A 9167-nucleotide genomic window follows, 5' to 3' on the forward strand; every position below is an offset into this window, starting at 1 on the left:
TCCACAAACAAGAACGCAAGAACAGGAATCAAAACTCAAATTCTCGCCATCAATCTGCAAGGTAGAAGAACCTCAACCCAATCGAAGTCAGAACCAACCAAGAATTTCCAAATCAAAGCGAAACAAAACCCCATCTCCCAAATCACAAGAATTAGTCGAAACAGCAACCCCTAAGAACCCAATCGCAACCAGAAGAGGAGGAGGAGAAGGGAAGCTTGCGCCGTGAATCAGAACGGAGAGAAGGAACCTCCGCCGCGCCTGCAATGCCATCATGATACTGTTTGCACCCAACCCGCGTCCACCTTCGCGGGTTGCTTGGAGGACTGCTACGAGAACCTCCACGAGACCGGAGAGAGTCACCGCTGCGGCACACACCGCCACGAAGGGAACGCCACGCCTGAGTCGCCAAACTCGAGCCCCTCCTCTCTGCGACAACCGCGCCAGAACCCCAAGAAAGAGAAGGGACCAAAATCACCTCCATCTTGCGAAACGAAGCAAGACCAAAGCGATTTGGGGAAGAAGAGGTTCCGTGAACGAAAATAAAGAAAAGAGAAATCCCTCCCACGACCTCTCTGGAACGAGGAAGAAGAGAAAGCGTGACACAAGACCCAACACAAGGTCTGTCCGTGGAGAAGAAAAACTCTCCCAAATCAATTTGGGAAAAAGATTTGAATTAGGGTTATCTGAAACCATTTAGGAAATTAACTAATACCTAAGATAAAAATTTGAATTTGAAATTAATTAGTATCAGCAATAATAAATTTGACTTATTAAAACTTTTCCCTAAATAAAACGTTATGCCTTATTAAATTTAAATTATTTAAAATTGTAAATAAAAAAAATTCCACCTAAGGCGATCAAACTCTGCCACATAATTAAAAAGTACTCAATCAGCAAGCCATAACACAACTTTTAATGTCATCAAGTTCACTTAATAGCAAGATTCAAATTGAGTCAATTTTTCATAAAAAGGAACTTAATTGAGATCAACTAAAATACAAGGACCTATTTGAGACGATTATGCACAAATAGGGACATCTGAAATGATTAAACCATAATTTTACCATCGATGAAATATTTCTATCATGGAATGATTTAATTAAATGGGTTTGAAGGATTGCATTCGATATTGAATTTGTTGTAGTTACTATAAGATCTGACATAACAACTGGTGAATCCAAAAGAAAGACATTCGTTTTGTTAGGTTGTGAAAGAAGTGAGAAGTACATAAAATATAAACATGATGTTCAATCGAGTGTATCCGGGACAAGAAAATGTGAACATACTTTTAAGTTGAGAGGCAAATCGTATTCTAATGGAGAGAGTTGAGTGTTAAAGGTTATCTATGAATATCACAACCATGAATTAACTCAAACTTTAGATGGTCATCCTTTTGTTGGCATGTTAAATGCTGCTTAGCAGTCATTACTTGTTGACATAATTAAGAGTCAAGTAAAGTCCTCAAATATTTTATTGATCTCAAAACATAATGATTCTAATGTGAAAATAATAAAACAAATATATAACACAAGGTACATATACAAACAATCTTTGAGAGTCTTAATGACTGAAATGTAGCAATTGATGATGATTCTAGATCGAGATAAATACATCCAATGGAGTAGATGTGTGGATGATTCTAACGTGGTAAATGATATCTTCTAGACACATCCTGATGCAGTGTACTTATTGAATACATTTAATATTATTTTCTTGATGGATACCATGTACAAAACAAACAAATATCGTCTCACCTTGCTTGAGATAGTTGGAGTCATAGGATTGACCTTCTCAGCCGCCTTTGCATTGTTATTAAGTGAACACTAAAATAATTTAACTTGGGTAGTGAAAAGGTTTAGAGGTTTATTTATGACATCTGAAATAGTCCATAAAATAAAAGCATAATTAAACAAATAAAACACTTTATGCATCAATTAGGATTTGAATACCATATCACTAGCCCAACAAAAAGCTTTTTCTAACTAAAGTACACAAAACTTGTGAGAAACATGCAACCTTTCTTATAAATAAACATAAGCTACATTACAAACTTGTTTTTAAACATTAAATTTTCTTGGATCTTACATCAACTATTGTTTTTAGTCAATCAAGGATGATAATAGTTTTTTAATCAGAAGTTCTGAAACAAACTCATAAGGTAGCATTATGTTTTCTGCTTTGATATCTTCAAGTAGTTTGTGATACTCGTTGATTACAATCTTGATATCCTTATCTTCCATTTTCTCCCAGCGCTAGAAATTTCCTATGACAAATCTTTGTCGGATGACATCTTAAATAGTATATTTTAAAGTCAACAATAACCCAAATTCAAAGAATCAAAATATTATTTCCGAAAAAAACTCAGACAGAACACGTCGAAATTCTAGGTCTTCTTTTACAAACTACTAATTAGTCTATGATGCATAACTAAAATCTTTATTGTATTCTCTTTCAAATTATTTTAGTCTTATGATGTATCGATACTTCAATTTGAGTGATGTATTCATGTCTAATACTTTATGATACTTTACTCATATTTATCAATAAATATCTAATCTATAAAACAGTAGTACTTTTATGATGACAATATTTATAATTTTTTATGTTAACACCTTTAGTACATATAATTTTAATTTGGACTTGTACAATAATAATCATATATGTGTTTTTAAGAATTATTTACATTTATGCCTATATCACATCGTACTATCTTACTATTTTTAAATTTATGAATAATGTCAATATATTTGTATTGGAAATTATGTTTTTTTTTTTAGAATACTTAAAAAGTACAAAATTCTATGCATGAGTTTTAAACAATTATTATAATTTACTAAGAGAAAATAACATGATATAAATCCATACAAAATAAGACTATTCATATCGTGACAACTATTATTTTGGTGAATAAGTAGAATAAATAATATTTACACATATCAAGAAAGGTAAATCACAATTTTTCTTATGTTTAAAATGACATAAGGTTTTATACGTTATCAAAAGATTTTTTTTAACAATATTTTGACACATCACATGTGTCAGGAAACGAAAACACAATAACAAATAAATAATGAACCAGAGAGAAAATGACAAGTATAAGATTATCAAAAGAAATTTGTTAATTTTTTTTTTCCTTATTGTTTCGGCAAGATTTGGAATCCTAATCCAAAACATTCAAAGTTGTTTGTTCCTATGTCCAGTTGTACTGTCTTCTCTCTTCTCCTTGTCCAAGCCGCGGGGGAGGGTGTCTGCAAAAGACACTTTGACGCTCAAGTCAGTGACCTCGCGTAGTAATCTTGTAATCAAGATTAGTTATCAGAGCTCTAAGTTCAGTTCAAGTTCAAGTTACCTGTCTCCTTTGCCAGACAAATATTTATAAATTATAATGAGCTTACCGTTAGGTCTGACTCATTATCCACCAATGAATGACAATATTAATTGTCAATAAATGACAATTATTTTCATTAACTCCTTGACAGTTATTACAATTGATTACCTTAACGGCTCTTTTTTACCGATCGGTTCATTGACCTGAGAAGTATCATCGGTCGGTTGACTCTTCTGCACCTTTACCGTTCGGTTGGCTATGAGCCCATAGTAACATAAGCCTCCCAAGCCCTAGCAAAATTTTTGATATTGCGTTGGGTTTATAAAGTTATATCGATCGGTAGAGGATTTTACCTGAGTTTCAATTCATACTAGCATGTGTTCTTTATCGTCCGAGCGGGTTTTGCACTAAGAGTTCCTTTGAAGTGTTCCTTATACCAAGGCGAGAGTTCACGAAAGAGCTTGCTTCGCCGCTTGATTTAGGTCTTAGGAGTTCACTAGGAGCGTGCCCTAAGACCAAGGTGAGAGTTCACGAAAGAAATCTGCCTCACCTGCTCGGTTTAGGTCTTAGGAGTTCACTAGGAGCGTGCCCTAAGACCAAGGTGAGAGTTCACGAAAGAAATCTGCCTCACCTGCTCGGTTTAGGTCTTAGGAGTTCACTAGGAGCGTGCCCTAAGACCAAGGTGAGAGTTCACGAAAGAAATCTACCTCACCTGCTCGGTTTAGGTCTTAGGAGTTCACTAGGAGCGTGCCCTAAGACCAAGGTGAGAGTTCACAAAAGAAATCTGCCTCACCTAGTTGAAAAATGTTCACTGCCGATCGGTTGGTCAAAGTTGGCCAAGTAGTTTGTATACAGAGTCCTGTTATCGCTTTGTGTGAAATCCATATTAGGATGTGCCATGAGTTGTAAGTGCTTTTACTGTCCTGCAAAATAGATAAGAAGGTGACCGTAATAACATTAATGTCACGTCTGTTTGGACTTGGCCACGTATGAAGGGCTCGACACGAGTTGAAAAACATTCACTGCTAGTCGGTTGCTCAAAGTTGGCCAAGTGCTCGCTATCACTAGTGCAGAATTGATCTTTAACGTCACCCCATAGACGTCCGTCCACGAAAACTCCAACGTAAATAATTGACCGGTGGCATAAATGTAAATAATTGAGTGTGGAGACGTCCGTCCTGGAGGGGGACGGACGTCTATAATATAGTAGACGACACTCCCCTCTAACGGACGTTCAAAAGACTGACTGGTTGAACTACCTGGTCAGCCTCTTGAACGTCCGTCCTGGAGGGGGACGGACGTCTATATGTAGTAGACGTCCGTCCCCCTCCAAGACGGACGTTCAAGAGGCTGACAGGGTAGTGAACCAATCAGTCTCTTGAACGTCCGTCCTGGAGGGGGACGGACGTCCATATATAATAGACGACCGTCCCCCTCCAGGACGGACGTTCAAGAGACTGAGGGGTTGTACTACCCTGTCAGTCTCTTGAACGTCCGTCCTGGAGGGGGACGAACGTCCATATATAATAGACGTCTGTCCCCCTCCAGGACGGACGTTCAAGAGGCTGAGGGGTTGTACTACCCTGTCAGTCTCTTGAACGTCCGTCCTGGAGGGGGACGGACGTCCATATATAATAGACGTTCGTCCCCCTCCAGGACGGACGTTCAAGAGACTGACAGGGTAGTACAACCCCTCAGTCTCTTGAACGTCCTGGGGGGGACGGACGTCCATATATAATAGACGTTCGTCCCCCTCCAGGACGGACGTTCAAGAGACTGACAGGGTAGTACAACCCCTCAGTCTCTTGAACGTCCGTCCTGGAGGGGGACGGACGTCTATTATATATGGACGTTCGTCCCCCTCCAGGACGGACGTTCAAGAGACTGACAGGGTAGTACAACCCCTCAGTCTCTTGAACGTCCGTCCTGGAGGGGGACGGTCGTCTATTATATATGGACGTCCGTCCCCCTCCAGGACGGACGTTCAAGAGACTGACAGGGTAGTACAACCCCTCAGCCTATTGAACGTCCGTCCTGGAGGGGGACGAACGTCTATTATATATGGACGTCCGTCCCCCTCCAGGACGGACGTTCAAGAGACTGAGGGGTTGTACTACCTGGTCAGTCTCTTGAACGTCCGTCCTGGAGGGGGACGGACGTCCATATATAATAGACGTTCGTCCCCCTCCAGGACGGACGTTCAAGAGACTGACAGGGTAGTACAACCCTCAGTCTGTTGAACGTCCGTCCTGGAGGGGGACGGTCGTCTATTATATATGGACGTCCGTCCCCCTCCAGGACGGACGTTCAAGAGACTGACAGGGTAGTACAACCCCTCAGTCTCTTGAACGTCCGTCATGGAGGGGGACGGACGTCCATATATAATAGACGACCGTCCCCCTCCAGGACGGACGTTCAAGAGACTGAGGGGTTGTACTACCCTGTCAGTCTCTTGAACGTCCGTCCTGGAGGGGGACGGACGTCTATTATATATGGACGTCCGTCCCCCTCCAGGACGGACGTTCAAAAGACGTTTAAAATAAAGATACACACTTCAAAACGCGAACCCGCGAGGAGTTATGCGAACCTTTCCCTTTGCGCCTTGCATTTCCAGGTTGGTTTTTATGCGTTTTGGTCCATTTAATCTTACTTTTGTTCCGATTAAATTGTTCAGTGATGACATATCTTTCATTTGGACCGATTAAAAATCGTTTTCGGTGCATTTTGGTGCAGTTTGTTGCGTGTTCGTGGGCGGCGTTTTTTGGCCTACATTTTTAGGTCGTTTACTCCTCCATCTTCCTCCATTTTCATTTTGAATCTGTTCTTCAGACGTGTTGCAGTGCACAAACAAACGTTCAAACCCGTAATCCTAAATAATCCTAACCCGTAATCCTAAATAACCCTAAATAAGCCGTCTAATAAAGCCCTTTCTGCAGTAGTATATAGACGTCCGAGAGGTTCACAGCGGACGTCTATATAGACATCCGGGCTGACACAGCGGACGTCCATATAGACGTCCGGCCGAACACAACGGACGTCCATATAGACGTCCGACCTGACACAACGGACGTCTACATAGACGTCACCCGAATAGACGTCCGTTGGAGGTCGAACGTTAAAAGGCCTAAAGAACGGACGTCTATGCCCGTTTCTGCACTAGTGTTTGCTTTATTTTGCACGAATAGTAAGTTCTCGTTTGATAAATAGCTTGTATGTAGGGTCGCGTCCTTTGCACTGAAGAATAATAATTCCTTAAACGATCAGAAAACATGTTAGACAATTATACTAACACATTTATGACTTTAATTAATAATAATGTATTTTGTCGTAAGACTTGACGACTGTGCAAGTGAGACCGATCGGTCTTCAGAAGGTTTGAAGACCAAAATGGGAAGATGACAATGTGTTCACGAGTACGTTGTAGGTACATTCAACAATTTTAATGAAATCCAACGTCAGTCGCCTGTAATTGGAATTATATGAGAACCGCTTCGTAAACTCTCGGATGAGGTTTTTCCTGTTTCACTTCCCCGAAGCCTCATTTGATCATGCTCCAAAATAGGATTACTGTAAAAGCCGAATGAGTTGATATGGGAATTATGTTGACCAGGAATATCACTTGAAAATACCATCCTCTGATCCGTTTCCGGAAGGGAATTGACATGAGCCTGTCCTTAATTGATAAACTTCCTTCACCATGAATTCTAATTTTACCACATAGACCTTTGGGGTGTCCACCATTTGTGTTTGGTTTGTAATATCCACTATAGCAAACTGAGCAACCCTTCCTTGCTTAATATCACCTGCATTTAATCTAGTATATTCAACTTTATCATTGTAATCAAAAGAACCGTCGTGATGTTTACTTATTATGACAGGTGATATGGTATCACCCAAGACTTGCCCACTTTGACCTCTTTGAATTTGCATTTCACGATCAAGGAATCTTCTAAAATTTCCTAAAAGGGTACCTTTCTGATTTCAGGTATTCGGTTCTGGACGATGGTCTCCCAGAGAGCTACGGTTCCACCCTAGAAGCATCTTTTCTCACATCGCAACAAATTAATTATGCACGTGATGTACGAACATGGGCAAGTTTGGGATGATCATCGATCTCGACAAAGATGACGTCAGTGGTGACAATAGAAGTAGCCGTGGTGGCGGAGGAAGGAGAGGAACCCGCCGCAGGCGCCGTTTAGCAAGGAGACGACGGTGGAAAGGCTGTCGTCAGTGAGAATCGGGTTGATAGGCCTGTTATCGTTGTTCTCCTCTCTTTCCGCGATGCCCCTCCAACGTCCAGTCGGAGGTGCAGAAGAGTCGGCCGACCGGTGATACGTCTCAGGTCAATGAACCGATCGGTAAAAAGAGCCGTTAAGGTAATCAATAGTAATAATTGTCGGGGAGTTAATGAAAATAATTGTCATTTATTGACAATTAATATTGTCATTCACTGGTGGTTAATGAGTCAGACCTAACGGTAAGCTCATTATAATTTATAAATATTTGTCTTGGCAAAGGAGACAGGTAACTTGAACTTGAACTGAACTTAGAGCTCTGATAACTAATCTTGATTACAAGATTACTACGCGAGGTCACTGACTTGAGCGTCAGAGTGTCTTTTGTAGGCACCCTCCCCCGCGGCTTGGACAAGGAGAAGAGAGAAGACAATACAACTGGACATCGGAACAGACAACTTTGAATGTTTTGGATTATGGTTCTAAATTCTGCGGAAACACTTATACATGACATACAACTAACACATTGAATCTTCTAATTAAGAATTTTGAAAAACATTTGATGGAATATTTTTACGTTTTACGTCCATAGTAGAACTAGTGAATTTATTTCTATAACATGCAAATTTCTTGATTATCTAAATATGATCGAGATATATAATATTTGATTATAATATTTAGGTTTCTTATTTTTAGAATATTTTTCTCATTTCTAATTAGTACTCTCTACACGTCCTACGATTCATAAGAATTCTCCATGTGCTATACTATAACCCAAATGCAGACTGAGACTCGTTCCATTCCAATTATTATCAGGTTCATCGATGCATGCAACAATCAGATTAGTTTGGGCGCTTGATACATTTTTATCTTTGTATAAGAGACTGAAGGGTCAATTGATATTATTGAAAGCTCCAATACAAATTTCCCTTGTGCGGATCGATTGCAGAATTATCAACACCAACTCTTGTCACTCTACTTCTTTGTCCAGTTTCAATGGAGGCTCTGCCATGATACCTAGACGAAGTATTCAATCAAGCATACTTCTGCCCACTTCTGATATACGTCAGGCATACGCACACAGTTCAAATGAGGAACATGCATTTATTCCAAATGTGACACTGCTCTTCACATCAATTTTCAAGGTTCATATTAGAATTCTTGAATCCACTAATGACAACATATCTGCTTTTCTATTAGGTCTTAAATATCTTTTCAATTTCTCGTATGTGGTTGGATTGCTGGAATATGCTAGTTGTAGAATTCTTTAAGCCACATTTTAATTTGGAGAACCTTGCAGCAACAACAGCATGATGGGACTTCGGGTGCCTCGTATGGTTGACAACATTGGTTCAAAACTTCTTTAGCACCAACAAGGTTGTTATGCTGGTCCTGTGTTAAAGTTGAGAATGTTTATGATCTGTCGCATGACGAAACCAAAAAATGTTCTCATAGTGGAAGATGAAAATGGGAATATAGTGTGGGAAACAATGAAAAATAACAATGTTCTTGTCCAATACTCTTTTCAACTACTTCCCATTTTCAAAAACATCTCACACCAAGGAGAGTCATAATCTACTTCAATTATCATAATTGATTTTCCT

This window comes from Vigna umbellata, chromosome 4, assembly GCF_029865625.1.
Source record: "Vigna umbellata cultivar VRB3 chromosome 4, Vumbellata_1.0, whole genome shotgun sequence".
In the NCBI taxonomy this organism is placed as follows: domain Eukaryota; kingdom Viridiplantae; phylum Streptophyta; class Magnoliopsida; order Fabales; family Fabaceae; genus Vigna; species Vigna umbellata.